Below are 12,099 nucleotides of genomic sequence, written 5' to 3'. Positions count from 1 at the left end.
AGAAAATGCCTCCTTCTTTGAAAAAGAAAATTTCTTAAAAAAATGGAGGTGGGGGAGCTATTTGGCTGGATGAGACTGGGGCTTCACTTTACAGGAGTCTTTGAAAAGTTATAGTAGTTACTGTTGGGAGGTCAGGACACCACTCTTGTTATGGGCATTATTGCCTTTGTGACTGTTATTTCCATATAAAAACATAAGCTTAGAGCAGGATTCTTGGTTCCACCTTTAAAGATGATTCAAATCCACTGTGAAATAGGGCTTTGCACATCAGAGACTTTGCCACCTGGATCACGGTGGCATCAAGTCCCTGGAACAAGTAGGCTGAATATCCTGTCTGCAATGAAACTCAGGCACAAGCAAAATTCCCCATATGCTGGCTTCACTGGGGAGCACTTCGTGTCACCTGAATCTCCGTCTGCTGCCGCAGAGTGACATCTGTTCAATGCAGGCATCTGCTCCATGGATCTCCATGGCAGGCACGGGGGATCCACCCATGGCATTGGGGCAGATTGGGATCAAGGGATGATTTTCTCCAGTGGAAGAATATTTTCCAACTATGAAGGAATGCTCATCCAAACTGCATAGCTGAGGAGTCCATCATGTGACATAAGATTTGGGAAGTTTCTTGCCCAAACAGACAGCACAGGGTATGCTAAGGGTGTGAGGGTCCCGGGAATTATTTGCAGTTAAATGAATGTATTCTCACGCACAACCTCTTCTTCAGTGGGCTTTGGTTCAAGACTCTCCATCATCTTTGCATCATCTCTGAATGAGAGCCAAGCAAAGCAAGCAAGGCCCATGTTGCTTTTGCAGAAGTCAGTCCTGTAACCAGCACCTGGTGATAACGATGTTTGCGTCTACATGGGAAGTTAATCTGCCCTCAGACTCCAAAGAAGTACCTTGAAAAGCTTGGCATCCAAATGGAGAAATAAGTAATGCTCCTATAGCTTGGACTACCCCAGCATTGCTGAGCTAGAAGATTTCTGGTGCCATCAGTCAGTCCATCTTCCCACTAGGATCTCGGTGTCAAAATATAGCAAAACCCTTAATCCCCTGTGACTTTTCCGTTCCTGAAGGCAGAGGAGTGGAGCTGTTCCGTGGAAAGCCGGTGCTCAATGCAGCAGCTGGGTCCTGTGTGCGGAGGCAGGTTAGGGGCTGGCCTTGCAGCTCCCTTCCCAGTGCAGAGGATTCCACTCATACTTCCAGACTGAGAAATGTGTGCAGGGTTTACCTTAGTTTTCTGTGAACATTCACCTGGGGGCTGGGACCAAGCGCAGCTCCCTGACATCTATCCCGGGGCAGCAGACGAGTCACGGAAGGGAACGCCTAATGGCATTATAAGGAAATGCTTTGTCACCTTCACCAATTCTCACAAACATCCTTCCTTATCACAGAAGATCATTTATAGAGTATTTTAAGTGTACACAGTGTCTTAAAACCCAATTAGAGACACAACCCTGCCCTGAAGAACCCAAAGTCTAGTCACAGTTTAGTGCATTAACGTTAAACCAGCTGGTGAGCTGTTGCTGAGAGATGCTAATGGCAAACAAGTCTCAAGGATTTTCAGGTAGGCTCTGGCCAGCTCTTGGTGACACTGCTATAGGCCGTGTTAGTGCCCTGTGTGTGGTGGGGTAAAGGTCCCTCATGCAAGATAGATCAGTCTGCACCAACCACCAGGCAAGAAGAAGAGGGATCTGGTGCAGTGAAGGCTCAGGTGCTCGAGCAGCATCCAGAGAGCTGGAGTGGGGAGGAAGGAGCGGGTTGCAGAGGGGTTGGGGAGAGCTGGAGCTTACTGGAGAGACAGGTGGAGCTCAGCAAGGAGAGAGGACACCAGCAGCGCCCAGTGCTGAGTCGTCAGCCTCTCTGCTGCGTGGAGCAGGTCTGTGCTACGGGGATAACCCGGCGTGGTTTGCTGCTCGTTCACTAGAGGTGCCCAACACGCTTCAGGGCCAGGCATCTCTCTCCAAGTATTCAACCTTGAAGGTGCCCAGATGCATTTTAGCCAGCAATTTCTGTGACTAATCTTGTGGGGTGAAAATGCCTTTACTGCTTAAGGAAACCGTACTGTGAAGCACAGTCTATCAGTATATGTGTGTACAGGTGTAGGAAGCAATGCACCAGAACAGCAGCAACATTTTCATCCGCTCCTGAAAAAAGAAAGCAGCAAACCCTGGTCTAGAGCCCAAGAGCCCAAGCACAGTCTTCTTGGCCACAATTTTGCTTTGGCTGCCTGGTGAGACGGAGGGCTGAGCTCGCACTGCAGCCCAAGCCCTTTGCACTACTTCCCTAAACGGCACGTTGGGCGAGAGCAAAATTCAGAGCATTCATCAAAACTGTCCGTTTAAATACATGGGAGAGGTTGCGATTGCTATCTGGGCACGCTCGTCAGGTGCAGGCATCTCAAGACAGATACCAGCGGAGACTTCCTGGTAAATTGCAGCATCACAGAGGAGTCTGCAGCTACTTGTACCCAGCCATCATCGGAGCAAAGAACGTTCCGATTCCTGGCTGGTGCTTGAGCTGATAATTGCTCAGAAAAATTAAGGGTTGGGTAATTCCTCCTGAAATTAATTACCTTGCTAAGACGCCGCAGGGCAGCTACCACAAGAAGGTTTGAAGTAGATGATATAACCATTTCCCTCCTCAAGATTAAAACCAGGAAACAGGTCGCAAAAGTCCACCTTTGTGGTAAGTGGCTTTTAACTTGCTAGGCTTCCCTTCTCTGGCAAACTTTCCGACCTCATTTGAGTGTTCCTGAAATGCATATGAAATTCCTAGGAAAATGTAAACATTTGTGGACACTTGTAGTTCTCTGCCTGATTTGGCACGAGTCAACACTCTCAACTCACAACTCAACCCTCTTCAGTAACTTTGTCAGTTCATTTTAATATCCTTTTTTACTAAGCGGCTATTGCTATTTGCAAACGTGTCTTTATTCTGTAAATTTATCTGTGGATTTATTTTTAAAACTGAAGATTGATGCAACATATAAGGTAATTCTTAGCCTCTCCATCACAAAAGGGTCTATTTCAAAGCAGAGACAGAGCTGCTAGCACCAGAGCTGAGTGTTTGGCATGTCTGTGTTCAACACAGCTGATCAGGAGATAAGCAGCTCTGCACAAAAGAGGATGCCGCTTAATGAGCTTGTATCTCGGTGTCAAAGTAGGGTATTCCTGGTGGATCTGTTGAGTCTCATGGAACTGATTGCTCCGGTGAGTGTAGGACAGGTGAAAGTGTGACCCTGCCCTCTTGAATGGTACATATAAACCCTCTTTCACTAACACAGGAACACTGAAATAGTCCTATGAGAAGGAGGTTTCTCTGCAGCCCCTCCAGGCCTCCTCCTTGGCATCACTCCCAGCTGTACAGCCAACACGTGTCACCACAGTGAGTGTTCTAAGCTCTTCTTCTGAGGATCTGAAACCAGATTGTCAGCAATTCCGCATCTTCCCATGGTTCTTCTCTTCCATCCCTGCCCTCTCAGTGCCCCAAGATTTGGGAGGAAGGCAGGGATGCCCGTATTTGCTGCACAGGTGCATAATTTGTGCATAATTAGCACAGCTGACCCCCATGGCAAATCACTCCCTCTTTGGGCTGTTTCAAATAAATTTGGGTTGCAGGAAAGATGTTTATGGCAGAGTCTTTTTTTTTCACCTCCTCTTCCTTTTGCCATTAACTTCCTTTGTGGCCTCAGGTAAGTCACTTGATCTCAGAGCTGGAGATCTAAAGCATGAATTAGGAGTCTAAAGATTGGATTATGTGAGACTTTTGGTCTCAGCAGCATGTCAAGGTTAGTAAAATGTTATGATGTACTTTATTAATTGCAAAGATGAGTAGTTATTGAGATGTGGCAGGTGACAAGAGTGTATGACTTCCTCACTTATTCAGTATCCATAAGGAGGATACAGACTCTTCATCAGGATAATGCCACAACTCCCTCTTCAGGTTCCTATTTCTACTTCTGAAAAAACACAGTCTCCCAGAAAAATGTCATTCATGCCAAGAAATAATGTCTGCAGACTTGGTCTTTCATAAAAATAAATAAATAAACAGTAACTGAGTGACCTCCCAAATCTGGGATCTTTCATGGAGAAAGTCTACCTGAAGAAGGCATCTTTCAGGACAAAGTGCAGGAAAAACGGGAAGGTAGATGCTCTTTGTCATCGAGAACTCGTGCAATAAACAGGTTTGGTCTCACCTTTGCCTGTCTTGCATGCAGCCCTTATGCCTCTTTCTATAAGACTTACTCCTTTCCAGAACTCGAACCAGCTCCTCATACTGGAGCTATTATCTATTTTGCCATGTGGTCAATGTGTCTCCTTCTTCCCTCTTTTGTTCTTTTGAATGAAGTTTTACTCTCACGGGGTGAGAGGCTGCGTCCTGGCGTGCTTGCCTGTGAGTCAGAACTCAGTCAATGTCTTCTGGATGTGAAACGAGACTGCGATGGTCTACGGCCTCTGAAGACCCCTGGCTATGTATCTTTTATGTAAGACGGGTGCTAAGTTAACATTATCCCGAATTCCAGCAGAGGTTACCATGCTTTTCTAACAATTCTGTCTGAAGACTTCACTGGGAGCTTGGGCCAGGTCACACATTTGAATTGCCAGCACGGAGCAGTTGGTCAGGAAAAGATGTTCTGTTGCTTTTTTGTTCTGCCCCTCTCTCTTTAAATGAGTGAGAAATCTGGCTGCAGATCTATTGGTCTCTGCCTTCACTGCAGATTATCTCTCGGCAGATTATTCTAGAAGTCGCTTCATTCCAGAACCAGGTAAGTCAGGGACTGATGCTCTGGAAACCTTGACAGTTATAGAAACACTTCATTGATGCTACTGGTTGGCTATGGGAAAGATTTGGCTCGTTATCATCTTTGCTGGGTGTCACATTGTTTGCTGCGATGATTGATGCTACGAAACTACTGCAGAAGAGAAGGTTTACCAGAGGAGGCTAAAGATGTTTTTGTGATATTAATATTTCTTTCAGTATTTGTCTTGCTCGGGATACTGGGAATAGAATTTGATTTTTTTTCTTGGAAGCTCTATTTCTCAAGGAGGCTTGGAAAAGGAGCGAATTAGCTGTAATCATATATTGCATGCCAAAGGGGAGTGAACTGCACTCGGCAGCAAAACGGCTTAATGAGGATGCCCTTGGCAGAGGCAGGACTCAGTGCTGGGTGTATTCCGAAAAGTAATTATAATTAACGGTTTACTTTTAAAGGTGGGAGAGTCAGAGGGTCAGTCTAGGACCAGATTATTCGGGTCTCGTTCCAGTGACACCAGAGGAATGTGGAGTAAAGGCAGCTTGACAAGAACATCCCCTGGTAGGGGTAGGGATGATCTGATGTATCTGATCATATCTCTTAAGTCCATTTTCCTTGGGGAGCACAGCCACATGCTGCAAAGGCAGCTGTTCCCATTGCTTCCCTTGTTTGTATTCGGTGGGCGCTTCTGTCAAATTAAGCCCTACTCCTTGTACTGATAGGGCTACTTCGCAGCTCTTAATCTCTCCCTGCAGGAGCCTTTCAGCTGTCAGCTTCATCCAACCTGCTCTCCCCAGCTGATTTTTCACTAAGCTGGCCAGTTCTCTACTGGCCTCCTGGCCAGTTGCTGCTTGCTTTTACCTGCAGCTCGCTTCCTCCAATCATCTTTACATTTAAACTCTCCTATCAGAAGTGACATCAATACTTAGGACCCCGTGACTACGGAGAGTCCGTAGGATTGATCACATTCCAGTCTTTGAACAAGTTACAGCATGCCAAGGGATGACACTAGCTGCCTGTGGAAGTGGCCCTGGTCCGTGACAAATGCAAGGAATGCACCTTCTTTCATGGTGGGTTAAGCTAAGTCACATTTCCCCAGATTTGCTGTGGGCTAAGAATATACACGAATACTTTTCATAGATCAGTGCATGTGCTGCATCTTGTTAAGCCACGGTAACTTGATCATACTTCTGGAATCCCTGGGCACTGGAAAATCATTCCTTCATGCAGTGGAGATTCTGCCTGCCTGCTGTGGAATGTGTGCTCCTGTGCATTAGCCACAGATAAATCACAGTGTCTCATGCTCAGTAAGGAAGGAAAAGGAACAAAATTTGTTTTGTAAAGCAAAGCCAGGCTTTGGAAATGACAAATTCCTGGAGAGGGATCTCTTCCCTTGCCCTCTTCCCAGATTAATGGCACATACCACATGCTGCACCTTGTTGCCTTGCTCCAGTTATTGCCTTGCAAGCCTTCAGGTGGTGACTCATTCGTGCTGTGATATTTATGCAAACGATACATTCTTCAGCGCTTACCAGTCTGATTGCTGTCTATCATGCCCTTTTTATCAATAAATACTATTCCTTTAACCCTCGCTACAGTATTTTCTCTGGTGGCACATTTATGCTTCAGTCAGAACAACTGAAATTTTTCCGCTGAAAAAGTCTACGTAATTGTTAGATTTTGTATGATTTTTAATGCAGATGCAAAGTGACAAACCCTGCTCTGTGCTTTCCTCTTAACAGCAAAAAACCTCCCTGTTGGTCTCCTTCCTGAAACCCAAAGACGGAAGGTCAGAGATCCTCGGAGGTTCTCATCTGAACAATTGCACCAGCTGGGTAGAGTCCGAGGGGAATCGCCTGCAGAATCGCCTTCCTCAAAGCCAGCCTGAACACCCTCTGCTGTTATGGCCTGAGGAGCAGGGCAATTCCCAGTCTGATGTGAGTGTCTGCAGAAGGAGGACTCGGGTCTGTGTGGACTGAGATAGACATAGAGGGAGCGCTTACAGAATACTAGCTAGCTATGTACATCTGGTCTATCAGGTTCTGGGCTTTAGTTATCACTAAATAAATAGCTGAGTATCAACAGATTATTTTCCTTTTGCATTGCGTGCCCTACTTTCCTTGGCCTGCCCTAAATTGTGCGTAAGTTTGGCACATGGAGGCTCACTGGAATGTAGGTGTATTTTTCTTCATCCTTATCTACCTGCAAGGTCACTGTAGCTTTGCAAAGGCATTAACCAGGGTGCTGTTGGAGTGCCTCACCTTGAGATAACAAGGCATAAAGGGCTGAGCAGGGATGAAGAGCAAATACTGCACAGGGTGAATTTTGCCAAGTGTTGAAGCTGGTGCCCCTATGGACAAATGTTGCCCTGATGAACCTGGCCTTACCAAGCGCGGCTCAGGACCGTCCTGCTTTGCATGTGTCCTTAGTCATAGGTTTGGGGCTTGGTGCGGAGAAGCACCAGGCAGACAGCAGTAGGAGGAACTTCAGGTGTTGGTTCGGGACGTTTCTTCCTTGTGCTGCCAGCTGAACGGTCACCACTTCAGCAGCTCAGAGCCAAGTCTGCACGGGGCACGTTGTGCCAGACCTCCCTTAGGGGCACACTGCCCTGCAGAGAGGGCTGGAGGCACCATCAGCCGATGGCAGGATGTCTTACAAACCTGAAATCCTAGCAGCAAGCTCTGGAGACAGACAGCAGCAGAACTGGGTCCAGTTCCAGATCCCTCCTTCCCGCAGTGAAGCCACAAAAAAAAAGGCGGGGGGTGGGATCAACCTTTTTCTTCCAGTCTGCAGATCCTTGGTTCCTCTTTCTCACGAGGCTGGCTAACGGTGGGGTGAAGTGGTGGTGATGGCAGTGGTGACATGGTCACCAGGAGCACTGGAGCTCTCATTTGCCCGTGGCACCTACTCAAAAGAATAATCAGGGACAGTTAGTGCCTTCCTTGCAGAAGTCACCTCCGTGCACCCTGCCAGGATGAGGGGTGAGACCACAGACAGAGTGACAGTGTCTGGCTAATTTGTTGATGCCAAATGTGTTCATTATCAGCCTCTCAGTATCAGATAAGAGTCTCTAAGAGCTGGTCGGCCGCTGTGGGCATGATGCTTGCTGGCACTGTCCAATGGTGTGACGAGGGCACAGAAAGCCCGTGGGAACCGACATGCAGTGAAATGAGGAGATGCTCCATGTCAAAGGCCAAGTCCGTGCCGTTGCATTCAAATCCCACAGTAACCAAGTCTTTCTTCTCCCTGGCAGCGGGAGTCCTGACGTATCCTGCACTTTGGGGTGTTCCTGCTCCAAAGGAGGAAACACAATGTTCTCCCCACCTTGCCTCCCTGCACTGAAGCCCTTCAAGCAAAGCATCTCTGAGGCAAAAGAGGGGCAGGCCAGAGCAACATGTGTTCCTGACCCATATCTTTTTCTTTTAGTATTATCTGATCAGCCCTGGAGCTAATAAATAAGTATATCCAGCAGCCTACAGCAATAACAGACTGGCTGAGTTACAGGGAATGGTATTCTGTGAGCTGAGGAGTCAACAAAGGCAGAAAAAAAAGAAAAAACATAAACAGTCTCCCAAAGAACTCATTGCATATTATTAAAAGGCAAGGGAATTTAAATATTCCTTGAATGTTCAGCATAAGCATTTACTCTTTAAGGAGTCTGCATGAATGGTAGCCATGAGCTTAAGCAACAGCCAAGCATCTGGTGTCCGGGTCTCCCACCTCTGCTCTAACCACATCTATTTCTCCTGCATGTCACAGGGAGTTGTATTTCCTTTGTCTGTCTGGTTGGTTGGATGTGGGCTGCAAGCACTGGGAATTCCTTGGAGAAGAAGCTCTTGCTGTTGAAAAATGTTAGTTAGATCCAGGATGGTGTCTCTGATAGGGTGTGGAAGGGATTAGTCACCCCAGTGGTTAGGACACTTGTAAAGGCCAAGGGACATCAGGTTCAAGTCACAGCTGAGCATCGTTTAAATTTGGAACTAGAGTCTTATCTCCCATAAGCCCAGTGGACCTAGCTACTTCTTCAGCAATAGATCTCAGTTGTAAAGCGCTTAAGTTGATTTCACTTCTTTTTGGGGAAAATTCTCATTCACTCACGGAAAATATGTCTCCTATGGAGGAAAATGTTCAAGAAATTGCCCTGTCCCTCTGCATTTGCCATGCTGAACCACACCGATAGCATTTTGTGTTGTAATTACACTCCATTCCTTGCCTACATTGCGTACTGGTTCCCCTTTGGGGTTTCACCCACCCATCAGCCATACAGCACATACAAGCCATCTTCAGCCCTCACTCACTCAAACAGTTGGGATAGTGATGACTGACACTACCCTTCTTACCCTTCTTCTTTATTTATATATTTATTTATTTATTTATTTTATTTTAAAGAAAGAGATAAAGAAGGAAAAGCTGCCTTAAACACAGCTACATTTGCAGGTGAGCAGTGGCAAAATAAAGATCTCTGGAAAGTTCATCCATTGACTCCCTACCATGAAACCAAACACGTGAGCTGGGTGACGACGACCAAGATGGGCCCCAGGCAGCGCTGCGTTAATGCTGAGGACACTGCAGCTCCTGATGGAAGAACCTCAGCCATGACCTGCAAATTTCTATTTCAAATTTCTGAAAATAAGTGGCAACTATGGAGAGGGACCAAGAAGAGCCAGCCCCATCCCTCCTTTTTGTAGTTGGTAGACCTTCATGCAAAGAAGCAGGCTGATAATCCCGGATTTTGGGTTTTTTTTTTTTCCAGGGGTCACAATTGCTGACAATTTCCACAGTTCATCACCAAACTGGGGCAGCTTTGAGCCAGTCACGCTGGCCAGGAGAGGTCTGATAATCATTTCAAACATTTCAAATTGTGGTATCTTTGCGACAGCACTGCTAGTGTTTATACATAATTCAACAGTCTTGCTGACAGTCTCCTGAAATCTTCACATTGAAGTTCTCAGGCCCCCTGAACAACAATGCATCATTAATTCAGTCGCTGCGCCCAAACCACACCTCGAGCAAAAACCTGAGTAAACAGATAGGCTTGTAATGTGTCCTCAAAACCAGCGCATTCCTGTCTCATTGCTGTGTCTGCTCCACAGCCTAGCAGAGGAAGTGAATTCCACGGCTGCTGCTCCTGGAGAAAATCTTCTGCTCCAGCCACCCACGTTAATGGCCAGGGTTTTCAGACACGAGGGGCTTGAGGTGCCTGCTTTCTGAGAAGGGCTGTGCGTCTTCCTGGGGAAACAGGAAGATTCTTTCTCTGAAGAATCTCAGGTCAGGCAACCAAGAGTGGAAGCATCAAAACCACCTAGTCATGCACGTAAATCTTAGCTAAGCCCTGGGTGTTGCTAGACAAAATTTGCCTGATGATATCAGCCATAAGCAGTGTCTCCAAGGCAGCTTGGCCCATATCACCAAGGAGGTTTTGTGCAAATTCCTTTGAGACAATGTACTTTGAATGCAAAATGTCTTTGAGCCTTGTACCGAATATAAAGCCCCATGTGACCTTTAACTGCTGACAAGTGTTTTGAAGCAGCCGTGCTTGGTATTCAGTCACAGTGAAGTTTCTTTAGTGAGAACAACATTCTCTGGGAGCGTAAAAAGAATCACTTGACTGATGTTAATAAACTGATGGGTTAGAAGTTGGAGGAAATCAGAGGCTGCAGCACTGCTGCCGAAATGGCTCGTAAGGCTGGGAGAGCTGCTCTGCGCATCGTGTCAATCTCGTCAGCTAACTGGGAGGAAGAATCTAATTTATGCTGAGGCTCAACATGATGAATAAGACATTTCCCTGGATGGGAGCAGGAAGAACTCTTTGAAACACATTGGACAACTCAAAGAGTGCCTTTTGGCATTGAAAAATAAGTGTAGAGAAAAAAAAGAAGAAAAAAGGGTTCAGTTTTGAGCCTGATTTGCTCAACTCTGTTCAGGAATTTCATTTCATCTTTATTCTTAGAAGCCTGTAAATCAGGATTTTTTTTTTCTTTCAAAAAGGCATATGTGTTAAAAGTAAATTGGCATGAATATCATTATTCCGTGTTGGACTTTTGCGTTCTGCATCAAGAGGGGCTAGTCACAATGGTTTGTGATTACTGTCTGCCAAAATGTAGATGGTGGATTTGAAATACAGTATTTCCTTGGTGGATTCTCAAATGTAGGCCATTTCCTTGGTAAAGCTTTCTGGAAGGAGATAGCTTTTAATCTCAAGTTCTTGTTCCCATCAAATAGAGGAAAGAGAAAGTAGGACTACTGGTTTTAAATGTTGCTGGTTTATATCCTACTGCAGATAATATTCTGGTACAATAAGACTGCAGATGAGAATGATGTATGATGTATGAGCCCGGATTTTTAGGGCTGTGAGAAATGATGACCCGTTCAAAGAAAGAACCATGTCAAACACCAAGTGTCAGCCTAAGGAGTGATTAATGATTTCACCACTGCCCTATCACACAGGATTTGTCACATGGGGAGTCCTCAAAGGCTGTTGACAGCCTCTCTATGCTCTCTACATCACGACATGCATCCCGAAGGCAAAGTGAAGTAGTCTGCTCTCCGGGTGAGCTTGAACATCCCTGAACTTTAGGAAATTTCAGTTCTGGATCTGGATCCAGATTGACTGCATACCTGAGAGACAGGGTACCAGCTGCCGGGGACTGGTGTAAAGCTCAGTTTGTGCAACCCAGAGGTTAATAGTGAGTCCCAGCAACTCTTGGGGCCATAGTTTAGGAGGAGACGTTGACCTGAGTTGCGAAAAGACAAGATGCTGAAGGGTGAAATCTTATTAATCTCAACCTGCTAGAGAAACACATGTCAGAGGGGAATATTAGAATTTCCTTGCCAGTGGAAAAGCAGGTCCTGCCTTCCCCAGTCCCTCGCAGTACATCTGCATGGCACAGTGAAGTCCTACAGGGAAGGAGCCACCTGCCCAGCGCAGACTGCCCTGACCCAACGTTGTACCTGGGCTGGCATGCCCGTGGGGCAGGTTAGCCAGAGAAACCTGCAGAGGAACCTATTTGAGCTACCTGATCTTCTCCATGACACAAAAGGAGAATGCTTTCCTTTGCAGACTGGCTTTTTGATAAGATTACTATTGCTTCTGATTCCAATGGTGCATGGAAATATCACAGCAAGCAGAAATGCAGCAAAGAGAGGAGTACGCATGATTGAGGGAAGAGCTTGTTTGTTAAAACAGACCAAAATTCACCTGTGTGGAAAAGAAAGATGGTTCCAATTTACCTCACCTGTAGCCTATCTCAAGTACTTAGGAAGGGAATGCTGTGAAATAGTTAAGGCTAAAGGCTCTGTGGTGCTAGTGTTGAGCCTTGGTGTACATCCTTCTTGTCTCTCCC

At 46.2% G+C, this 12,099-nt stretch overlaps 1 long non-coding RNA gene across 1 annotated transcript; it reads left to right on the top strand.

Moving 5' to 3' along the window:
• Nucleotides 1–3,646: 3,646 nt before the first annotated feature.
• LOC112950907 lies at nucleotides 3,647–8,307 on the top strand. The gene is made up of 3 exons (XR_003250087.1): nucleotides 3,647–3,694; nucleotides 6,499–6,693; nucleotides 8,010–8,307. It is a non-coding gene; the product is annotated as an uncharacterized LOC112950907 (long non-coding RNA).
• Nucleotides 8,308–12,099: the final 3,792 nt, after the last annotated feature.

Source organism: Nothoprocta perdicaria, unplaced genomic scaffold (genome assembly GCF_003342845.1).
Source record: "Nothoprocta perdicaria isolate Ctin4 unplaced genomic scaffold, notPer1 scaffold_33, whole genome shotgun sequence".
NCBI lineage: Eukaryota > Metazoa > Chordata > Aves > Tinamiformes > Tinamidae > Nothoprocta > Nothoprocta perdicaria.
The sequence above is the reverse complement of the archived record's forward strand: the minus strand, read 5'-3'. Positions and strand labels throughout refer to the sequence as shown.